This window comes from Pteropus alecto, unplaced genomic scaffold (assembly GCF_000325575.1).
Source record: "Pteropus alecto unplaced genomic scaffold, ASM32557v1 scaffold398, whole genome shotgun sequence".
In the NCBI taxonomy this organism is placed as follows: Eukaryota; Metazoa; Chordata; class Mammalia; order Chiroptera; family Pteropodidae; genus Pteropus; species Pteropus alecto.
Genome location: NW_006442497.1, coordinates 6352244 through 6377217, shown reverse-complemented (window position 1 = coordinate 6377217; position 24974 = coordinate 6352244).

Below are 24974 nucleotides of genomic sequence, written 5' to 3'. Positions count from 1 at the left end.
CTGTTTATCAGTGCACATGGTGGCAACATTTCTATCACTGAAGGTTAGTTTTTGCGTATTCTTGGACTCTTCTATGTCTGGTTTCCTTCCCTCAGCATAATATCTTTGAGATTCATCCAAGTTGTTCTGTGTATCTGTAGCTCGCTCCTTTCTATTGCTGATTAGTGTTCTGTTGTATGAACATACTGCAAATCAGTTATCCAGTCTCCTATTAATGGTTATAAGGTCTGTCATTCAGTTGTTTTTGGTTCTTCCAAATGAGCCTGATACGAACATTCTTATACAGTTTTTGTTTTCGTTTTGTTTTGTTTTGTGGACATATGCTATTATTTCTCATGGATATATACCTAGGAGTAAAATTTCTGGGTCATAAGTTAGATGTGTGTTTAATTTTAATAAGCTCCTTTTCCGCCTAAACTTATCCAGAGTTGGTTTGTTTCTGAGTCTTGTAATGAAGAGTGCTCACGCTACTAGCATCATTGTTGCTATTGTTAATTTTGCACTTTTATTGAAAAACATAAAATGTCAAGTACTCTGCTAAGTGCGGGTGATATAGAGGTAAAAAGACTTAGTTTTATATCAGAATCTTGAAAAAAGGCGAACACATCTACACATAGGGATGTTAAAAAATACCAGGAAGCACATGTAAGGGGCCTGGCAGACAGAAATGCTTATTACTTCAGAGGAGAGAAACTCTCTGAGGCCTGGGGCATCCATACAAGGCTCCCAGAAGATGTGGGGTTGGAATGTACCTTGAAGAACAACTCAGTTTCATTAAGTAGATGTTAAGTGAGTTATAGAACATCAGCTTCATGGAATATTATGTGATCATTGAAATTATAATTAGAAAAACTGTAATAACTTGAAAAAAATGGTATACTATTAGGTGAAAATGGCAGAATAAAACTTTCTCTGTTCTAATTATTACTGTGTAAGCTCTATGCTTATAAAGGGAAAGAAATCTGGGAAATGAAAACAAAGGATGTGTTCTTTAGTGCAATTCTGGGTGAATTCTTTTTTTTTTTAATTTACATTTTTTTTTATTCTCTTTTTTGTTGTTGTTAAAATAACATTGTTAAAGCAATAGGGGTTTCTGGGTGAATTCTTTTTTTTTTTTAATTTACATTTTCTTTTGTATTCTTTTTTGTTGTTGTTAAAATAACATTGTTAAAGCAATAGGGGTTAGGAAAGAGATGAGTATTCCTAGCCAGAAAAACAACCTTGTCACAGACTTAAGAATATGAAAGTAATTTGTTTGTATGCTAGGATTTCTACAGTTGAGGTTTTGTGTGTTGAATAACTGTGCTCAGATAGCACAACTAAACCAGAAACCAGGACTATTTTGACTGAATGTGCCAGACAGGCACAACTTAAACAAGCAACTCAGTCTTTCGCTTAGAGAAAGAGGCAGCAGAGTCTTAGCAAGACCTCCCTACCTGAGAGGTGCAGAAGAGAGGGACTTTGGGAATCCAGGGTGGGAGGTACTTGGTAGGTAAGTCTTGGTGATAGGGTGTTTGGAGGACTGAGAGGAATGCGAGCAGAATCAACCTTCTTTGCTCTAGTGGTTTTAGCAGCAGCAGCGGTCACATCCTTTATCCAGCAACACTTACCCAGCACCACTTTTTTTTTTTTCCAGAAAACCTAAGGAGTGGGGAGCTGCCTATCCAGTAGCCAGCTAAGCTATTTTCATTTTACTTTAATTGGCCTCAAACTGGCTAACACAGATGTAGAGATGCTCCCTCTCCCAGCATCCCGTGATATAGTCAATGCAATTCAGTGAGAGTACTTATCGTGTGAGCAACTCAAATAGGGGTGAGCAGCTCAAATAGGGGTGTTCACCTGCAATCCAGATCAAAGAAAGAAGCAACTTGTTTCCAAGTGACTGGTGCAGGCTGTGAGGCACTCTCATTTTTCTTACAGGGAGCAACCTTGGAAAGGTCTCCTGGTGGGTGGGATGGTATAGAAATTCCAGAGATCTCAAGTGCTGGGCCTGCCTTAGTTTTCCTGGCTCATATATCTGATAATGACTTGGAAGGGATAATCATCAGTTCTTTCTCAATCACTTGCTTCTGTTTCCAGGCATCTAAACCTGTGGTTGTAAATGAGGCTGCATTAGTGTGAATTGGATACCCCTGTTGCTGGCTCCTGCTTTCTACCTGCTCCCTGTAACCCACCCCAAAGCCCCAGGGTGCTCACCGATAGCCTTCTTAAATTCTTTACCCTGAGCTTTTTGATGTCTGTGCCCACATGGCAGCTTGAACAAAGCCCTGCCACAACTGTGAATGCTGTCAGGGACTTGTACCAAGAGTGCTATTGCTCTAGTGTTTAATGTTTACTGTCTAATGTTTTGGCCAGAGAGGCAGAGCCCTCAATACATTTTCACTGAGCCACTGCTGCCCACAGCATGCAAGCTGGGTTGGCTATTTCCCAGAAGCAGGGAGCATGTCTCCCAGCTTTCTGCTTTCCTTTGTCTTTTGAACATCAAAATGCCCTTGTGTGTCTTGAATGCCCCAGAAAAGTAGTCGCTTCCTGTTTTTATGTTTGGTCTCTTTTTAGATTAGATGTGGACTGCAGAGCAGGATGAGAGAACAACACCTGGCCAGGTCCACGTATGCCTTCTGTCACATTCTTCCCTCCCAGCAATGCCCTTCTGCTTCATAGGCACTTTCCAAGCAGTTTATGCTAAGAGGAATGTAAATATCACCAGCTCCACACCCAGAATGCTTGACTCTCTTTGAAACTTAGTCATAATCCCCTCTACATCCCCTCAAGTTTTTCCAACTTAGACTTTCCCTCAACTGTAGGTGCTGAACAAGAGTATGTGAGACATTATCAAAACCACCTAACTCTCTCTTCTTCATGGTGTGCCTTGGGTATCACAGAACGTAACATCCTTGATATGTTCTCTGGTCTCATGTACCATCAATTTTCAGCTCATATTTGTCTGAGACCGATGAGACTCTGAGCTTACTTTCTGAGCTTTCCATTGAGTATAAGTGAAACCAGTTGATATTGGATAGTATCTTTGTGTAACCGTGTTTTTAAATGTGCTCAGAATTTGTTTTAATCAGGTATGGTAAGCCATGTAGACACAGAAATGACTATCATAAGTGAAGAAAGTTTATAATCACAGATATCTAGAAATAGGAGGCATGGCATATGAGGCCACACAAGGAAATACCAGTTGTTCAGCAGACACAGGAAACAAAGGGAAAATGTGGGCAAGAGACTTTGTGGTTTCTGCAAGAAAGAATTGGCAAGGCAGGGTTTAGGACTGGCTAGTTTGAATAATTTCAGTGGGCTTTAGGGCATAGGGACTGTTCTAGTTGTCTGGTACCTGGCCCTTCAATGAGGTACTAGGGTAGGTAGGTGGTGATCTGAAGAGTAAGAGCTCAATAAAGGAAGTAGTTGGAGAGAATGGGCTCTGGATTGCTTAGTTTGCATATGAAAGGTGCAGTCAGGTGAAGTTGTTTGCTGTCTCTAGGAATTGGCTAGCCTTGGGAGATGCCATCTCTCTAGGGTCAGCAAGGCCCACGAATCAAAGGATCTGAATAAAACAACACATTTACTACAAGATGTCATACACAGTTGTGTCATACTAATTAACTATTGAACAACCTTACATCCTAGTTCTATAGTGTACAACTCTAACTTCCCAGAGGACCCAAACTAACAAGAAGTTAGAAGTCCAAAGAGTAAAGTTACTCTTGAATCATCGCAGAACATCAGTGGTGATCTTGAAGGAGGAAGAAGGCAGCCCAAGGAGTGTGTGGCAGAGAGGAAGGCTGGCAGTGCCTGGTGTGGACTAAAGGTCTATGAAACAGTAGGCTCTTCCCCATTGGCTGAATTGCTAAGTCACTAACCGGAAGCGAGTAGCTCTCCAAAGGACCGGGCTTGGACCCTGCTACATTTTCCCTGAACCACTGGTCTCAAGATCATTCATTCTCAGTACCTTCAAGACAAAAATTTCGTTGATGTAATGAGGCTGAGTGAGACACGTTTAGATTGCTTTCTGGCTCTACAACTCACTACTTGAGTGTCTTTGGTATTTAGTAACCTCTCTGCACCTCTATTTCTTAAGCTATAAAATGGGAATAATATTGTTGTAGAGTCGTTATGAGAATCCAATAAAATAAAACATGTGACGTGCTGACACAGAGCCTGCTTAACATATGGTAGGTGCCAAAAAATGTTGTTCTTTTCCCTGACTTTGACAAGGCAGTGAGGTTGTCACTAAGCTGATCTTTTTCCTCATAGAAGTCTTTCAAAGTGCCACACCAAAGAAAGGAAAGCTTGGATCCATTGAGGCCACTGTGTCTTTCAGACCAAAATCAAAGATTGAGAGATATGCTTCTTGGAATCATTTTATTTACTGAGGCTCCCATGCTGAAACTCATACTGACTTGAAAATAACAACCCAGGGTCTTTGTTGGCCCTCCGATTCTACTGAGAGAACAGTAAGCCTTTTGAAAACTGTCATGCGCCATGAACACCAAGTGGGGAAGAGACAGATGTCTAGCTATTCTTTACTTACCTGAATAAGGATTCTGCTTCTTGGCTGCAGAAAAAGTGTCAGGAAAAAAATCACAGAAGCATGAATTTTCTGAGGCTCTTTTCCCAAAGACAACATTGAGTCAAGTCACAATAGGAAGAAAATTTTCTATTATTGTTTTAATAGACTATTTTTGGGAGCAGTTTTAGGTTCACAGCAAAATTGAGAGGAAGGCAGAGTTCCTATATACTCTGTGGCCATCCCCCACTATCAACGTTCCATACCAGAGTGGTGCATCTGTTAACACTGATGAATCTGTATTGATATGTAATTATTACCCTAAGTCCATAGTTTACATTAGGGTTTACTCTTAGTGTTGTATATTCTATGGGTTTGGACAAATGTGTAATGAAATATATACACCATTATAGTATTATACAGAGTGTTTTATTGTCCTAATAATCTTCTGTGCTCTGCCTATTCATTTCTCCCTACCCTCAACCACTGACAGCCACAGATCTTTCTACTATTTCCATAGTTTCACCTTTTCCACTATGTCATGTAGTTGGAATCATACAGTATATATTCTTTTTAGATTGGTTTCTTTCACTTAGCAATATGTATTTTGGGTTCCTCCATGTCTTTTCATGGCTTTTTAACTCATTTGTTTAATGTTGAATAATATCTCATTGTCTGGGTGTACAACAGTTTAGTTATTCATTCACCTACTGAAGAATATCTTGGTTTATTCTAAGTTTTAGCAATTATGAATAAAATTGATATCAATAGCTGTGGGTTGTTGGTTTTTGATAGAGGATATTATCACAAAGAGAGCCCTGGATTAGGAGTCAGGCCTTGGATCTGCCTGTAACTGGTGGCAGAGACTTGGACAAGTCACTCAACTCCCCTGACCCTCAGTTTCTTCGATCTGTTTTTCCAAATGCCTTTGGCTCCTGCTGTCCACCATGGATGTGCTTTAGAATGACAATGCCTCCCACATAAACAAAGTAAAATACGGGGTTCTGTGAAAATTTTCTGCAGGTAGTGCAGAAAACAGAGTTTCAGGAAGCAGAAAGAAGTGGGGGATATTCCAGGAGTGGATGCTGTGACAAATAACACCTTGCTCACCTCCAGACCAGCTGGAGATTGAGCTGGGAATGAACAAGGAAAGGAAGTAAAGAGTCAGGATTAGGAAGAACCTGATAGCAGCAGAGGTACTGAGCATCCCTCCCTGGCAAGGACAAGTAGACAGCAAACAAAGACAGATTGGAGACTAACCTGGGGAGATACTGGCATGCGAGTTTTCCAAAGATGATGTGCATCTATATTTGTTTACATGGAAAGATAATCATGACATAATTTAAATGGAAAAGGGAAGTTTCATAACAGAAATCATATTATAATTGCATGAATATTGTATGAATATATGTACGTATACAGTAACATAGGATTTTTTTTCTATATAATGAGTTTTCTTGTGGGAATTGTGTGCAAAACAATCTCCATCAGGAAATTCTTTTTCTTCCTTTTTCTCCCTCCCTCCCTTTTCTTCCTTCCTTCCTTCCTCTCTTCCTCTCTCCTTCCCTCCTTTCCTCTCATAAGTATATATTGAATGCTACTATGCCCCTTGTATTAGGAGATCCTATGATGGGAGCAGAATTGATAAAGCCCCTGATCTGTTGGGTAGCTTCTTAGGACAGGTTACTCCTTGGCACCTTCCTTAAGGTGGTGAGAGGTGGGACTCAACCTGAGAGTGCAGCCCACCCGCTCCTTCTCAACACCTTGGAAAAGGGGAATGAACTGTATTGCAAGCAAAATTGCAAAGATTAAAGGCAAAAATAGTGGAGCTCACAAGAGAACTCTGGGTGTGTGGACCGAAGTGCAAACACAGAGACATTTCATATGTTTTGATCCGTTTTTATACACAAATTTATTTTTGTCAGCTTGCAATAAAAATAGATTTATAACTATGAAAATGCTTTTATTATTAAAACTGCCATAAGAAGAATATATTATTTATTGTCAGCCTGAAATTCTTTAGCCCCTAACCACTTTATTGCTTGTATTGAAACAATTGTTTTTATAAACCTTTTTTTTTATTTTGAAATATAGCACATAGGAAAATATGTGGGGGGAAAAAAACCCAAAAGATGGATAGCTCAAAAATGTAGCACAAAGCAGATACCCAAACATTCATAAATCCAACACCCAGGCCTGGAAATAGAACACCATTAGCACCCTAGCAGCCCTACTCATGCCTAAGCCCAATCACTACCCACCCCACCCTCTGAGAGTACCATTCTGACTTTTATGGATGTCACTGTGTATGTGTGTGTATGCATGTGCGATGTACATTTAAAATATCACACGCCCATATCTAAATGCCGCGTTTCAGTTTTAGCCATTTATTACATTTTATACAAATGAATTATACAATATATAATTTTTGTTGTTGTTGTGTCTGGCTTCTTTCATTCAACAGTGTATTTTCATGTATCTTTATATGTGTTTTTATTGTGAGAGTCATGTTGCTGGTGCTTCGTTTGTTTTCATTTCATTGCTGTATGGTGTTTCAATAGATGGATATACCATGTTATTTATCCATATTTACTACTGATGTTTTTACGCATTGAGCTGTTTCCAACTTGGGGCTATTACAAATAGTGCTGCTATGAATATTCTTGTGCATGATTCCTGATGCACATGTGTACACATTTCTGTTAAGTTTATAGTTAGAAATGGAATTGCTGATTTACAGAGAATGCAACTTTAGCAGATAGTGTCAGTTTTCCAAAGTGGTTGCCCAAATTTATATTCTTCAGAAATTTATAAATTGGTTGCTCCCTATCTTCGCCTACTTGGTAAAGTCAGCCTTTCAAATTTCAGCCACAATTGTCATTTTATCTCTTGAAATATTACTTTGTCACTCTCCCTTTCCTCTCCTTGTTGAGCTCCTCTCCTCACTTTATTTATGTTTATTTTATCCTTTATTTTTGTATTTTCTACCCTTTTGTCCTCCCAGATTTATTCTAGGCATTGTCTTCTATATTTTATCTAACTCATTCTATTTGCTCATGCCTAATCTACTGTTCTTCTCTGTTGAATCTTTAATGCCACTTTATATTTTTATTCTAGAAATTTTACTTGATTATTTCATTTACTAGTTTTTAATTCTTTTTCAAAATTTTCAATTATGTCTTTTATTGTTATGAACATATAAGCATGTTTATTTTAAAGTCTGTGCCCCAAAACTAAAAAAATCTGGAGTTATATGAGTCTATTTTACTCTTTGTTGTTTGTTGAGTTTTGTTCATATCATTTTTTTCCCCCTCTTGTGCTGTTTTTATTGTGTGGCAGATGTTGGATTGGAAATATTCTTTGAGAAATAATTTACATTTGCATCTGCCAGGAAACTGGTATTATGAATGATAGGAGTTATTAGAAATATATATGACTTGAAGATGTACTTCATCCCTTGGAAGAACTTGTCTACTTCTGGTTCACTCTAGTTTCCAGGGTACTATGCTTTGAAGTCCCAATCCAAAGTAAGAGAGGGCATAAGAGCTCAGCTAAGTGGACCCTAAACTTTAATCTTCAACCTTCTAAGTCTTCATAGTCTTCTTATTCCCTGGGGAATCAGAAATTATCCACAAATGAAAAGTGACCTCTAGGCTCAACTTCTGGAGATCTGTCTCTACCTGTTTCCTGGCCAGAAACTTTGCAAGTCAAAGTTTCTGGCCAGGAAACAGGTAGAGACAGATCTTTGCAAGTCAGTTTCCTGAGACTTTCCTTTGCAAGTCAGTTTCCTGAGAGAATAATTTTTGACATGAAACTTTTGTAATGTAATTTATGTTATCAGGAGGTATCACAAAAACTCAACTATCTTACTATAGCAAATGTGTAAATGTGTGAATATATAATATATACATATATAAATGTATTATATATGTAACTTCATATCATAAAGCAATAAGTGAGAACTAAAAATTCAGTTTCATACAACGTAGGTTAATGGAAATCAATATTTTTTCCATCAACCTATATTGCCACAATACTGTGTTATCATATACTGTACAATACTGATTGTGCACTGAAACGTGAAAGTCCCAAATTATTGCAAGGCTTTCACCTCTTACTGTATCCTTTCTCCAATACAAGATAATAAAGTTAGCCATCCCTGTTTCCAAATGGGGGCTGGCCAGAGGATGAAAGCCCAAACATCAATTATACCTCATCCAAATTCATGTTAATGTATATTTCAGGACACACACACACACACACGTGTGCATGCCCACACACACATCTTGAATTAAAATCCAGCGGATTACTCTAGTTGTAGTCGTAGACCATACCATCTTCTCTAGCTACTTTAGGCAGGAAAAAATAATTTTTTAATTGAAGAAATGATTTTAATTTTTTTTCACCCCATCTACCTCACTCCTCCCCTCTGGTAACTACTAGTCTACTGTCCATGTACATGAGTCTCTGTTTGCTTGTCCTGTTCCTTTGTTGCTTTTAGGTTTCTATCCCACATATAAGTGATATCATGTAGTTTTCAACTTTTTCTATCTGGCTTATTTCACTTAGCATGATTATCTCGAGGTCTATTAATGTTATCGCAAATGGTAGTATTTCATCTCTTCTCATGGCTGAGTAATATTCCATTGTATATATGTACCACAGCTCCCTTATCCAATCATCTATTGTAGGACACACTTCAGTTGCTTCCATGTCCTGGCCACCGTGAATAATGCTGCTATGAATATCGGTGTGCAAATATCTTTTCTAATATAAATTTTCAAGTCTTTGGGGTAAATATTCAGCGGAGGTGTTACCAGAGAGTGGGGATCCTCTCCCGATGCGTTGTCCAAGTTCTTGATGTGTCAAACAAAGAACTGAGCAAGACACCAAAATACAATAGAAAAGAAAAGTTTTATTAGAAGGAAAAGTACTCTTCCAGATGTGGAAGCAGGCCTGAGCAAGAGAAGCATGGCTCAAAAGGCCTGGTAACAAAGCCTTTGGGGATTTTATCCCTATTTGCTGTGGGTGGTTACTTTTCTTAGAGGAGTAGGCTTCCTTGATTGACAACTGAGATTGACAGGATTCAGTGATTCATCATTTTGCTTTCTGTGCATGTTTGTTCCCAGAATTCAGTCTGTTATAATAATATTAATGAACTTTCGGGCATATGCATCATATTATAATGATGGTATAATGAGGCTTAGGTGAGTTGAAGGTCATTTGGTCTTCATTGTGCAGATGCGAGTGACTGGCTTAAACTAGTACCTAATTCTCTGCCTACTTGTTTCTTTGTGTGAGTTAAAAAAAATGCCTTCTGGCTTGCTTAATCGTGGGCAGATTAGGGTGGACCCCTTCTAGGATAGGACGACCTCAGTGTCTTCGCAGGCAGACCTCCAAACCCCCAACTTTCCTGGCCTACCTCTTTTCTAAGAGGTGTATTAGTAGTAGTAGTAGTATAGATGTTGAGGGACTGGAGGTCTCTTCTTCCCTATCTGCTTCCTGCTGAGAAGGGTTGTGGTCCCTGCCCATTGGGGTTTCATGGAGATCTTTCCCTTTCTGCCTTAGTCAGGATGGAGTCTTGGGCTTCCTGTCGAAGTGCTGTTTTTTCATCCCTAGACAAGGAAAAGAAGATTCAAACTCGTTATTTAAATCATATATCTATTAATTTCTATTATTGATTTGCCTATTAAATGAGTAAAGGGAAACAGGCTTGGTTAATACAGTTCTTAAAGAGTAAGAAAAGACTTTTGGCCTAAAGTCCTCCTCCACCCCCCAGCTCTAAGGGCCTCGTCTGACTTAACACCATTTCTGCTAATAATGGGTTGATGACCCTTATCAATAGCCAGAGGATCTCCGTCACCAATTTGCGGCAATTATCAGGATTTGAGGGAGAGAGCCTTTGTTTCCAAAGAAAAGAGGGAAGAAAACTTAACTAGGTTTACTAAAAAGATTAACTCTGTAAAAAATGTCCCATTTCATTTCCTGCTAAAAAATTAAGAATTTTACAAGTGATATCCCCTCTCAGAGGGATTGCTGGATCCTATGGTAGATCAATTCTTACTTTTTTGAGGAACCTCCATACTGTTTTCCATAGTGGCTATACTAATTTGCAGTCCCACCAGCAGTGTATGAGGGTTCCTTTTTTTCTGCATCCTCTCCAACATTTGTTATTACTTGTCCTGTTGAGTATAGCTATTTTAACAGGTGTGAGATGGTATCTCATTGTGGTTTTGAGTTGCATTTCCCTAATAGCTAGAGATGTTGAGCATCTTTGCATATATTTATTGGCCATTTGTATGTCTACTAGGGAGAAGTGTCTGTTCAAGACCTCTGACCATTTTTTGATTGGATCATCTGTTTTGTTGTTGTTGTTGTTGTTGTTATTGAGTCATATGCGTTCTTTGTATATTTTGGATATTAGGCCCTTATCAGAGGTGTTGCTTCCAAATATATTTTTCCATTCAGATGGTTGTCTCTTTAGGAAGGAATTTTTTAAAGGGTATTTAGTAACTTAGGAAGTCTTTGGAAAGTCTGGTGGAACAGGCTTTAAGCTAAATTTCCAGGAACGATTATGGGTGAGAAACAGGGTGCAGAATCCATTATCTTTCTTATGTTTAGAAAGCTGTCACCATTACTTTTCTGTGTAAAATGGATGATCAACACATGCCTCAATTTCAAATCAAAGTCTCACTTTGGTGCATCTGATTGGTGGAAATTCAATCAAGTCACTTGCTATTACTGTGGTCGATTTTACATTGTTGCTCCTTTAAAATAATTCTTACCTGTTGCTTTGGGAACAATATAAAAAGCCTACTACAGGTTCTTATACTTGCCTCTAGAACTCCCCCAGGCTTAAGAATTACCCCAGGCTTCTCTTTATTGATTTCTTAATTTTATTTTGTTGGCTCCCATCATGGCCCATATCAATGGTATCATACATTAATGCTTCCTCTATGCCCAGTCCTGCTTATTTTAATCTTAAGACAGAGTTTCCAGTGATTGTGCCTCAGTTCCTTGCACCAAAATCCTGAGAAATTTTCCTCCATCACCTATGACTCACTCAGGACTTTGAACTACTTCTTCAAAGAGTACCACAATACCTTCAGCCCCTCTAGCAGGGGAATGGGGTGGTGCTGTACTCATTCATTAATAAGAGAGTGTTCTAGCATAGAAAAGCTTAAAAACAAAGTGAAGAGTGTTTCCTGGATTTTTGCAACATGGTGGTACTGACACAATATTCATTGGTGGGGGAGGGACAAAGAACTTGAGAGGAAGCAAACAGATACAAAAGAAAGGAGATGAATGATACCTGAGATAATATACCAAGACCAATGTAGTGATTTTTAGACTTTTGAGGTTCCTAAAATGCTTCTTTTGTAGGCAGCCATATAAAAGACATCATAATATGTTTCTCTGTGCTTGCAAGTCATTGGTCATTTCAGTGATGTGGGGGCAGGGGGAGAGATGATCATTAGACACCTGTGTTCTCACCATTATACCTGGAAGAACTTTGTGTCTTTTGATCATTTTCTATTTCATGTACTATGTTTAGCACTTTTACATTTATATTTATGCCTATGATCTTTTGAAGATCTAAGCACATGAATCTCTGTAAAGGTCAAAGAAATCTCATTTAATGTTATTTCAAATTTGTGGATGATTTTTTTTTCACCTGATAATAAAGATTTTGTTTTTAAAAATAAGGAAAGTTATCTTTGATTTCCTAACTTTGAAAATTCCTTTCAAATACATTTTCATAAGTTCACATATATTTGTATATGTCACACTATGTAATTTTGGGTGTTTATGTTTATGGATCCCTACTTTCATGCATGTGTGCATGTATACATACATGCATTTATATTATGAACTGTTATTGTGAAGTAGTGATATTGTTTTCCTGTAACATGAATGCTGAAATGACAAGAGTAGCAGACATCTAGGACAGTGAATCTTAACTGGGAGTGATTTTACTCTCTGGGGGATCTGGCAATGTCTGCAGAGATTTTTGGTTGCCAGAACTGAGGTTGGGGTGCTACTGGCATCTAGTAAACAGAGGCCAGGGATGCTGCCAAACACCCTATAGTGCACAGGACAAAGAATTATTCATCTCAAAGTGTCAATAGTGCCAAGGTTGAGAAACTCTGTTCTAGAGGTAGAGAAGTAGGCACAATATTAACTGAGCAAATGTTTAGTGGATACCTATAATATGCAAGACTGTATTTTAGTCATGGTTCAGGTATAAGCATAATTCAAACATACTATGGTATGCTCTCAATTTATTTAGTAAAGGAGTGTTACAAGTAGGATCCCAATAGGAAACATTTTGTATGCACTGAACAAGATGAGCTAAAGCAGTATTTACAAATTAGTGAATATAGGAAAAGTATAAAGAATAGTGTGGTTACCTGGGCTAGTAGCAGCCAAGGTGTTATCCTCTCTAAGCCCTACAGAACTAAGGCATATATCGGATACTGGAAACTGGAAGGGGGTGGAGTATCCTAGTGTCAGCCATTCTGAGAGGAGTGACTTTCAGATAAGAGATGTTGCCACCTTGAGGTGGCCTCTCAGGGAAAAAACCAGGGAACTAAATATCCCGAACTTCTTCCCACCCATTTTAAGTTACCCATGGTCCAAGAGAAGCTAGGGAGTGCGGGCATCTGTTGGTGTATTGTATACAACTCAGTGTCCTACTGCAGAAAGCAGGATGGAGAAGAGTGAAAAATGTATTGGGTATGGGGTTAAGTAAAGGCCAACCAAAGGTATCTAGGCAAGGAATTACTTTAGAAATAACTGTCACTTAAAGCAGAAATTGGTAAGTGCCATAAGGGAGACCCAAAATCAAGAGATTTCAGCTTTCAGAGGTGTGAGGGATTCTTTCTATCTTGGGTGAGCTCAAAGAAGGCTCAGTAAAGAATGCTGCATTTGAGAAGATGGCCTTGAGGAGAGAATAGAGTAACCAACACGTCAGCCTTTTCCCACTTTGAAAGGTCACCTTCTTATGCACACTGGGAGTGAAGAGTGTTTATTTTATAGGCCTTCCTTGCCTCACCATCCTGCTCTCCTTCCCACGGCTCCCAGTTCCATCTCTCCTCTGAACACTTTTCTGGGAAGCAGTTCCTGCCTCAGCATGGCCACTTGCAGAAGGCTGAATTGGGCAGGCCCTGCTTCTCTTTTTTATCTGTTCTTTTGTCCTTCATAAATCCTTATTATATATAAATATACATATGTATATAATATATTGTGTATATAAAAGTATATATAAATATGTCAACTATATATCAATATATATCTCAACCGTTATGTAAGATCGTAATAACCAAAGGACATTATAATAGAGAAGCACAGATACTTAAAACTCTGATATGACTTTCACCTTAGTACATGGGAAAACACCCACAAAGTTCAGTCCACATGAGAAATGCCTTCACCCCACCCCCACCTAGTTGTGCTCCCCCCTTTTGTGGTCTGCCCCTCACTATGAAACCTCTCCTTCCTATGATGCTTTACTCATGTTGTAGGAAGCCTGCCTGTCTTCCTACAGGGACTGATCTTGACCCAACAACTACCTTCCTTCCACCAGCAGAACACTCTCCCAGCTCTGAATGGTTGGTTCCATTTAAAACCACACCCAAGTCTCACTGAGCTGTCCATAGCTGGTGTGACACTCCTATTCCAGCCCCAGAGGGGTCTCCATACCACAGTGAGTTGTAGACAATCCTCCTTCTATTGATTGCTCATTGGAGAGGTGTGGGATTTGCTTCTAATTCCTCCTCCAGCACACACATACACATTTTCCCAGGGATGAGTATTAATTATCAGAAATGTTATAGTAGAAACCCATAAGGTGAAAAAGAAATATTTTTCTAACATCCCTGTAGTTTTCAAAGCCTTTCTATGTATAATTAATGCCTCGTATAACTTATCTTTAAACAGTGTAGGTGTCCCCACTTTCAAACTGTGACCCCTAGGGACAGTTGAAAATAAGAAATTGGGCCCATTTTCCATCTTTATTCTTCTTAAGAATTGCTCTCCTGCTGACACAAAGACCTAACAGGTGCTTTGTAATTATTGCTTGAAAGAGCTAGATTAAAGTCTTAACCAAGGGCCATTTTCTTCTCCAGAGTCTCTGAAGGAAAGGAAAAAGTATAGATTTGTTTTTCAAATAATGGAAGATTTAAAATTGACAGAGAAGAGCTGAGGGCAAGGAGGACTGATAGTCAAGGTGGAGTGTTGTGAGCAAGAAAAGTGGCTTCTGAAGTAACACTCTTGAATGAATCTGTGTCTTTCCACATGCCAGTTTTATCAAGTGGAACCTTCTCAGATAAACCGATTGGGTACTCACACAGAGTAATACACAACACACAGAGAGGGGAAGTACAGAGTTTTATGAGACAGAGTAAAGGAATGAAAGTCCTTAGTGTCTCCAAAATGAGCTCTGTTGACTGGCAGCACAAAAAGCTGCATGTTGGTCTCAAACCAGTGGCTATGAAGGGTCAGATCAGAGTCTTTGGTTCTAGTGCACCCATCCATGATGCTATTGGGTTAGGCTAGAGCTTTGTCTGTCTAAGGTGTTCAGCTTATTTGGACCTTACAAGGTGAGATCTTCATGCTTATCGGCTCCTGTGGATGGGAGCTGACGTTTCTGTGGTTTGGGGTGGTCCGATTACACCCTAAAGGTGTTCCCATTATATGCAAGTTGACGATACTGTCATGGGTCCAATGGAATCTATTTCGTAAAGTCCAAAAAGTCCCTATTTCTTTATGCTCTATACAGTGGAGAGAGCAATGTAAGCACATCAGAGATTGGAGTTAATGGACATAACCTAGAGTTTAAATTAACATTGTCTAAATATGGAAAAGCAATTAATTGTGTGCAATATAGCAGGTACCAAATTATAGGTGATTTTTAATTATTTCCTTTAGAGATGTTTTTGTCTTTTTAAAAGTTTTATGTAACTGATTTAGAGAAGGATGTCAGATCACTGAGATAGAAACACAGACTCATTTTTTTTCCAGTTTGTGCTTTTATTTTTATTATTGTTAACTTTTCCCCTTACTTTACAGTGGATTCCCTTCATGATGTTGCAGTTGAATTCTATAATTCTTTGGTCAATTTTGGTTATTAGATCAGTCTTTCTTCCTTTGTTGTTAGATTTAATGTTGTTTATTTTACATTGCTAATTCCATAGTCATTTTGAAGTCATCCTTGTTCATTCTCTAGCTGCTTCCTCCAATTACAGTAGTTAGATTTGAAGCTAATGGCTTGGAATACAGAGGTTGCTACATACCACACCAATGTTGGGGCCCAGGAGTGGGAGGGGGTGACATGTCTCCTTAATGGTTGCTCAGTAGGAAAGTTAATTCTTTCTGTTGGCTGCTATTTCTTCTCTAACACTGAGTAGCCAGTAGCCATTGGCTCTCAATGTGTTAAGGTTCCAAAAGAATGCTAGTTATTTCATGGAGAATATTTGTTAATGTTTAAAGAATCTTAGGTGGTCTGGGACCCTAAACATTCTTTGGATTAGTCTCTCAGTTGTGATGTCTCCCTTCTTTCCCCAGAACCCACTCCAGGCTGTCTGCCCATTGCATTTTGTTTATGAGTCCCCTGCACAACACTAGAATCCCTGTAGTCCGAAGTAACTTCAAGCTCTCTGGAGCTACCTACCCTCATACCTGCCCAGGAAACTTGCATCTTTGTCACATGAAATGTTGACAAATACTGGCTTCCCCACTGGCATACCCTATCGTAGTCATGCTTTCTCTCTTCTATCACCTCTGACATGCCTTAGCAGTAGGCATTTTGCCAATCCATTCACTTGTCAACTTTCAAATAAAATGATCTGCTGTTCCCAACTCAGTGGAGAGAGAGGAGATTTAGGCAATTTCCACCTTGTGATTGATTCTCTTGGTAGCCCCCTCTCTTAGCTTTAGAGAGAGATAAAGCAAGAGCTACTTTTCACGAGCATGACACTTCTTCAAAATGTCACCTCCTCTCCTTCTCAGCCTTCCTTTTATATTACAGTTGTGTGTGAGGAGTGGGTGGGTAGTGCTAACGTTACTGAGTGCCATCATTCTGCACACCCTGCGGGAAGGGGGCTGACCACGTAGCTTGTGATCCTCTCAATGTGGGGCACTGAGCAATGCCTGTTCTTAGTCATGAACCTAAGTAGTCAATTCCAATATATGGCAACGGACAACATTCTGTCACTGTTGTGACCATCCTTCAAAGATAGATGACTCCCCCCTTCCAAAATTTGGTTTGGATGTCAAAACTGATGATGCCACACATTCATTAAGAAGATATGGCAATATTTATTACTTATAATTGAGGTCTCTGAGGAGAATAAGGCAGGCCTCTCAAGCAGGTCCAAAATGACTTGAGAGATAGAAAAAAGGAGACTGGCCTGCGATTTTATGGCGGTTAGGGAATGGGTCAGGAGAGTTTCCAGAGAGGGACAGGAGCTATTGAGGTTTGAATCTCCTGCTGGTGCCAAGGAGGAAGCACTCAGGCTGTCTTATCAGTTTTCCCAGATGTAGGGTACACAGGAGAAAAGGAGGAGTAAAGTTTAAAAACTGTCAGTAGGGACACATAAAAAAATGGGACCAGATCCTTTATTACAGTCACACAGATATCAAAGAAAACAAAGATGATGCTGTTCTTCAAAGTGGTCACTGTGGAAAGTTAGATCTGGCCCTCCAAGGAGCAGAAACCAAGATGGAATTAACTGTGCAAAGGTTTTTAGGAAAAAATGCCATGAGGAAAAACATAGGAATGGGGCCAGGTAGGCTAGAAGAGCCATCATACTGTGATGCAAGTTTGACCTTGAAAGAAAGACTGAGGAAGAGAAAGTAATGAAAATATCCTAGACTGCCACGTGGTCTAAAAAAGAGATCAGTAAAGTCTTGGAATGTCTTTGAGCCAAAGTCAGCCATCAGAGGATTCCCTGCTAGGAATAGGCCTACCTTCTTGTCCTTGCTGTGTGCATTTCTGAACTGGGAGCAGCCCATGGACTTCTTGTGAAGAAGTGAATAGATTTCAGAGCTCCACATCTGGGTCCCTGGCAACTGTCCTTCTGTAGTAGGAGGACTGGGAGGCACAGTTTCATGGCTACTGCATATACACATCTAGTCCATTGCTAAAAATATTTTAGAGTTCTTTTTTAGAAAACTTCTTCACAGGATAATATAGAAGCAATTAAAGGGGAAAAGAGTTTGGTAGCTTTTAAAAATATTCTTTACTCTTGACCAAAACAGCATTATCCAGCTTGACTATCTATCTTAGCGCTTATAGGGATTGGCTCTGTGAATTTGGGTATTTGACAGAGAGAGAATGAGAGAGAGAGAGATAGAGAGAGAGAGAGAGAGAAAGAAAGAAAGAAAGAAAGAAAGAAAGAGAGAGAGAGAGAGAGAGAGAAAGAAAGAAAGAGAGAGAGAGAGAGAAAAGAAATCTACACTTAAATGATAAAAATTGTCATCATTAACGATATTCCAAGGAATATACCACAGGAGCTGAAGGCAATTTTAAGGAACAATTCCAGATACATTTTAAACAATGGTAACATCATAAGAATAAGTGTACAGATTTCCAAGATGATTTCATTGAGGTGGTCTATTTTCAATATACATAGGATTACAGGAGTAATAATAAAAGATAAAAATAGTTCTGCTTTATACCTTCATTTCCTGTCCATGTGTGCAAAGGCAGATGGGCATAGGCGGGGATTATTCACTATTAAGCTGATCAATAGGACTCTTCCAAGGCTCTGTAGTTAATTATGTATTTGTACTTTTCTAGTTTTTATCAAAGGAAGCTTTCTAAATTTATAATCTTTAGGGCCCACAAAGCCTTCCACCTCAGGTATGTGTAAGTGTGTATGCACATCCTGGTGTGTTTTGTGTATGTTTCTATGGTTTCCATTTCCCCATCCTCACACTTAGATACATGTGGTTCTCCATATGGAGTAATACTGTTCCTCACTCATGTTTTTAAATGTCTTTGGCTTGTTTAATAAAAAGAAGTTTAAAAAGTAAGAGAAAAAAAAGATCGGTTAGACAAATCTCTGAACTGAAGTGAGGGATGTAAGAGAGACATTTTTCTCTCTCTTCCAGAGGCTCAAGCTTGAAGTTTCCACTGCAGTCGTTCTGAGGAAAGGATCTCTTTCTTCAAACCACTAGAGGGCATCAGTGTGCAGACAATTGTCAGATTTGGGCAGAGTGCTGAGCTCCAGGGAGTAAGAAGGAAGGTGACTCACATTCCTATAGCCACCAACCCCATTTTCCTTTTCAAAATACATTTTCCTCCACTTGAGATGTTTCTTTTTGGTTCTGAATCATCCTAGTATTTCTTCCTTACCTTCTATCCTTCAATAAGGCCACATATGCACCTCTACCATATTCTTTGTTGTAGTGACTCTACGAATGAAGGTTAAAGGACCCTCATCGTCTTCAAGAGCATAGACCAGAGGAACATATGCACCATGGAAAGAACACTGAACTGACGCTCAGGAGCTATGGATTCAAGCCTCAGATCTGTCATTGGATGTGCGATTCAGAGAAAAATCACTTTACCTCTCTGAACTTCTGTGGGCTTATTTGTATAATGGGACAGTCCTCTAAAAATTCTATGTGTCAATAAGAAAAGGACTGGATCTAGCTAAACATTCTCATTTGAAGGCAAAAGCCTAGTTATTTCCTGGCATTCACCAAATAAGCAATCAAAATAAGTGGTTAAAATTTCTTAATTCTAAAATTCTAAAACCAGCTTTTAAAATATGGTTTATAAAGTCCTGATGGATACAATTCCAAATTAAGGATTTCCAGACCAATATTTAAGGAACTTGGAAGTCATCTCTCCTATCCACACAACAAGAGAAAAGATGAACAAACTGAAAGTCAACAACTCTTGATATATCAGAAAATTGATGTCATAAAGCATCTTTGAACAGAGATAAAACTGCTGACCCCAAAACAGAAGAGACAGACAGGCATATAAAGAATCATCACTTACTGGGGCTGGAGCTCAGAAGATGAAAACCCTGCAGGTAACCCTGCTTTTTAACTCATATATCATGTCCGACTTGCAACAAAAATGGCAAAGCATACTAAAAAATAAACAAGACAAAACAAAACAAAACTACTCAGATTGAAGAGACAGAAAAAGCATCAGAACCAAACTCAAATATGGCAGAGATGTTGGGTTATCGGATTGGAAATTTAAAACTATGATTAATATGCTAAGGGCTCTGATAAAAAAAAAATGGACAGCAGCAAGAACAGAAGGGTAATGTAAGCAGAAAGATGGAAATGCTAAGGAAGAATTAAAAGGAAATGTTAGAGATCAAAAACATCATAACAGAAATGAAGAATGCCTTTGACAGAATCATCAATAAACTGGACTCAGCTGAGGAAAGAATTAATGAGCCCAAAGGTGTCAATAGAAACTTCCAAAACTAAAATTCAAAGAGAAAAAAGAAATAAAAAAGAACAGAATACCCAAGGACTGTGGGACAATAATAAAAGGTATAATATATCTGTATTAGGAATACCAAATTAAGGACTTCCACTCTTGTTTACTTATGTACTACTCAATCACCACCCACATAACCATATCACTCTACCCTGCAAAACCCTGAGATGAACTAAGAAACCATGTTTTTGCTTACAGCTTCTAACATTGCCATACCTTATTAAATTATCTGTCTAAAAGATGAAAGATTTCACAGGGGATAGGTGAGAATTTGAAGCAAGAGAAAGCAGGCTTACCCAGTTTCTCTGTAACCTCATAGGCCTCAATAAATTGGGTTCGAAGTAAATTTTACCTTTTCCCATCTTCTGCCTGAATCCCTTACTCCACAAAAGACAGCTTATTCAAACCATTGGACTGTGACCATGAGATCTCAAAGCTGATATTTCTTCATAGTATAAGCTGGAAATCTTATTGTATTTCCTGTGAAGCTTTGTATGGAGCTGGAGAAAAATTGTACCACAAAAAATTGGTATAGCACATGGAGAGATAACCTTCTTTCTGTCCCTTCAAGGACAGTTTTGAAGTCTCCTGACCATACTCATTTCTCTTGTTCCATCACTGTCTCTTCATTTTAATCACTTTTATGTCCTCATAAAAGACTTGCCACTTTCCATCCTTATTTCTAACCTTCTCCTCTCCCTCCACCTGATTATATCCTGCTTAAAATTCTTTGGTAGCACCCTTCTTGACAGTGACATTCAAGGCCATGTGTGATCTAGCTAGATGATCCCTTGCTGCTGGAAGTCAACTCTCCTAGCCACACAGCCTCTCTGACATAGTCCTTTCACTCTAGCCACCAAGTTTGTGCAACACTGAGCTATTTTTAGTTACCAAGACCCAAGGCATCTTCTTACTTTCTTGTCTTTACATATGCTGTTTCCTCTGCCCTAGAAAGCTCTCTTCCCACTCTATGGACTGAATAGTCAACGTCATGCTTTAAGATACAGTTCAAATGTCACCTCCACCAGCAAGTCTTCCCTGAGAAACCAGTCCATGTTCTGTGCCTCTTTTAGGTCCTCCCCCATAATGTAGGCATAACTCTGCTATCCCACTTTCCCTGGCCTATAATTGCTTCCCTGTTAGCTTTCAAGTGCCTGGAAGGCAAGGATTCTGTTTCTTTCTCTAAACCTATTATCTAGTACAATATATGGAATAAGGTTTGTTACATGAATAAAAGTATGAATGAGTTAATAGAATGTAAAAATCTCAAAAATAAGCTGTGAAAAAAAGGTAAATGTAAATCATAAGAGAAAAGAAAAGATAGGAAAGCAGAAAAGAAAGATGGAAATTCTATGTATTGTTTTAAATCTAAAAATTGGATGATTAATGCAGATAATTAAGGAAATAGTTTAAGAAATGCTTTTTTTGAATTTTATTTTATTAGTTTCAAGTATTCAGTACATTGGTTAGATATTTGTATAGTTTATAAAACAATCCCCCTAATTGCTTTCTCTGGCCCTCCACCTAGCCAACATATTAATCCTAACTGCATTCCCTATGCCATGCTCCTCATCCCCATAACCATCTATCAACTACTAATTTGTACTTCTTTAACCCTTTCACCCCATTCTCCCAGCCCCCCAACCCCCTCCCCTCTGGCCATCACCAGATTGTCGTCTATATCTGTGAGTTCGGCAAGAAATGCCTTTTGAAAAGAATTTTGAAAAAGCTTAAAGATAAGAATCAGTAAAGCTAAAATGGAATATGTCTGTCAAAATGCTAAATCAGTTTATCGAAAGTCAGAAAGCAAAGAAAACATAAAAAGGTGAAAAGCATAGAAAAAGATGACAGAAGAAAGATCAAACATAGGAGTTGTATCAATAAAAGCAAATGGGTCAAGATTCTCTATTAGAAGATGGAAAGATAGGATCAAAACTCTAAACCTGAGTATATACTGTCTACGGTTTACAAGCCGAAAATAAACGATTTGAACAGAGTAAGAATATGGACAAAGACATGGCTGAAATATTAAAAAAGGAAAAATACAGAAAACAGAGGTTACCATGTTAATAGAAGACAAAGTAAAGCTTCAATGTCAAAGACATTTTATAAAACAAAAGGTTTTTTTGTGGTACTTTTAATTTTAATTTTTTTAATCAAAAAGTTAAACATGTGCATGATCTATTTTTTTTTTTAATTCTTGTGATTTAAAATAAGAAGTTGTACGTGGTTTTCCTCTGTTTCTAGCACAGAGATCCTAAAACCCTTGGAATTTCCTAAGTGATGAGAACTACTAAGTTGTCTTTTGTGATAATGAGATAACTTTTGTTTTTATTCTTATTTATATGTTTAAAGTTTATTTTTATTATTTTTCAATTACAGTTGATATTCAATATTATTTTATATTAGTTTCAGGTGAATAACATAGTGGTTAGACATTTATATAATATACAAAGTGATCATTTCAATAAGTCTAATACCCATCTGACACCATACATAGTTATTTACAATAATATTGACTAGGTTCTCTATGCTGTACTTTACATACCTGCGACTATTTTGTAACCACCAATTTGTACTTTTTAATTCCTTCACCATTTTCACCTAGACCCCCAATCCCTCTTCCCATCTGGCAACCATCAGTTAGTTCTCCTGTACTATGAGTCCAGTTTCTGTTTTGTTTGTTCATTTGTTGTTGTTCTTTAGATTACACATATAAGTGAAATACAGTATTTGTCTTTGTCTGACTTATTTCATTTAACACAATAGCCTCTAGGTCTATCCATGTTATTGCAAATGGTAAGACTTCATCTTTTAATATCTGAGTAATATTCCAGTATATATATGTACCACAACTTCTTTATTCGATCATGTATTGAGGGACATTTAATTTACTTCCATATCTGGGCTACTGTGAATAGTGCTCCAGTGAACATAGGGGCACACATATCTTTTCAAATTAGTATTTTAGATTTCTTCAAATGGAATTGCTAGGTCATAAGGCAATTTTTAATTTTTTAAGGAACCTCCAAACTTTTCCATCGTGGCTATTTTGCTGTCCCAATTTGCTGTCCCACCGACAGTGCATAAGGATTCCCTTTTCTCCACATCCTTACCAACACTTGTTTGTTGACTTATTGATAATAACCATTCTGATAGGTGTGAGGTGATATCTCATTGTGGTTTTAATTTGCATTTCTCCGATGATTAGCGACGTTGAGCATCTTTTTATATGTCTATCGGCCATCTGTATGTCCTCTTTGGAGAAATGTCTATTCAGGTCCTCTATCCAAGTTTTAATTGGTCTGTTTGTGTTTTTGGTGTTGAGTTGTATAAGTTTTTTATAAATTCTTGATATTAACCTCCTATTGGATGTATCATTGGTGAATATCTTCTCCCATTCTGTAGATTGTCTTTTTGTTTTGTTGATGGTTTTCTTTGTTGTGCAAAATCTTTTTAGTTTGATGCAGTCCCATTTGTTTATTTCTTTGTTTGTTTCCCTTATCCTATGAGAAATATCAGAAAAAATATTACTAAAACCAATGTCAGAGAGTTTACTCCCTATGTTTTCTTCAGGAGTTTCATGGTTTCAGGTCTCACATTTAAGTCTTTAATCCATTTTGAGTTTATTCTTGTATATGGTGGGAAAAGGTGGTCCAGTTTTATTTTTTACATGTATCTGTCCAGTTTTCTCAACACCATTTATTGAAAAGACTGTCTTTACCCTATTATATATTCTTGCCTCCTTTGTGATGTATTAAATAACCATATAGGTGTAGGTTTATTTCTGGGCTCTTTATTCTGTTCTATTGACCTATATGTTTGCTTTTATGCCAGTACCATGCAGTTTTGATCACTATAGCCATGTAGTATAGCTTGATATCAGGTAGTGTGATACCTCCAACTTGTTCTTCTTTCTCAGGATTGCTTTGGCTATTCAGGATTTGTCGATCCATATAAATTTTAGGATTACTTGCTCTAGTTCTGTAAAAAATGCCATTAGTATTTTGATAGGAATTGTATTAAATCTATAGATTGCTTTGAGTAGTATGGACATTTTAATAATGTTAATTCTTCCTATCCATGAGCATAGTATATGCTTCCATTTATTTGTATCTTCTTCAGTTTCTTTCTTCAATGTCTTACAATTTTCCAAGTATAGGTCTTTATCTACTTGGTGACATTTATTCCTATTTTTTTTTTATGCAGTTGTAAATGAGACTGCTTTCTTAATTTCTCTTTCTGATAGTTCATTATTGGTGTATAAAAATGTAACTGATTTCTGAATATTAATTTTGTATCTTGCTACTTTACTGAATTCATTGATCAGTTCTAACAGTTTTCTGGTGGTATCTTTAGGGTTCTCTATATATAGTATCATATCAACTGCAAATAATGACAGTTTAGTGAAAGTGGACATCCTTGCCTTGTTTCTGATCTTAAGGAAAATGCTTTTAGCTTTTCACTGTTGAGTATGATATTAGCTGTGGGTTTGTTGTATATGGCCTTTATTATGTTCAGGCATGTTCCCTTTATTCCCACTTTGCTGACAGTTTTTATCATAAAAGGATGCTATACCTAACCTAAGGATGGAGGCTGGTTGGTAGAGTAGCCAATATCATGGGTTGGAACGTTCAGCTCCATTTCCCTGGCCTTCAGGGATGGGAAAGGGTCTTGAGGTTTTGCTCAATTGCCAATGGCCAATGATTTAATCAATCATGCCTATACATTGAAGTCTCCAGAAAAAAAAAAAAAAAAGACAGAGTTCAGAGAGATTCTGGGTTGGTGAATGTGTATAAGTGCTGGGATGGTGGTATACCCAGAAAGAGCATGGAAGCTCTGCAGTCTTTCCCTGCACACCTTTTCTATCTGGCTGTTCCTGAGTCGTATCCTTTCATAATAAACTGATAATCTAGTGAATAAAATGTTTCTCTAAATTCTGTGAGGTTCTCTAGCAAATTAATCAAACCCATGGAAGGGGCTGTGAACCTG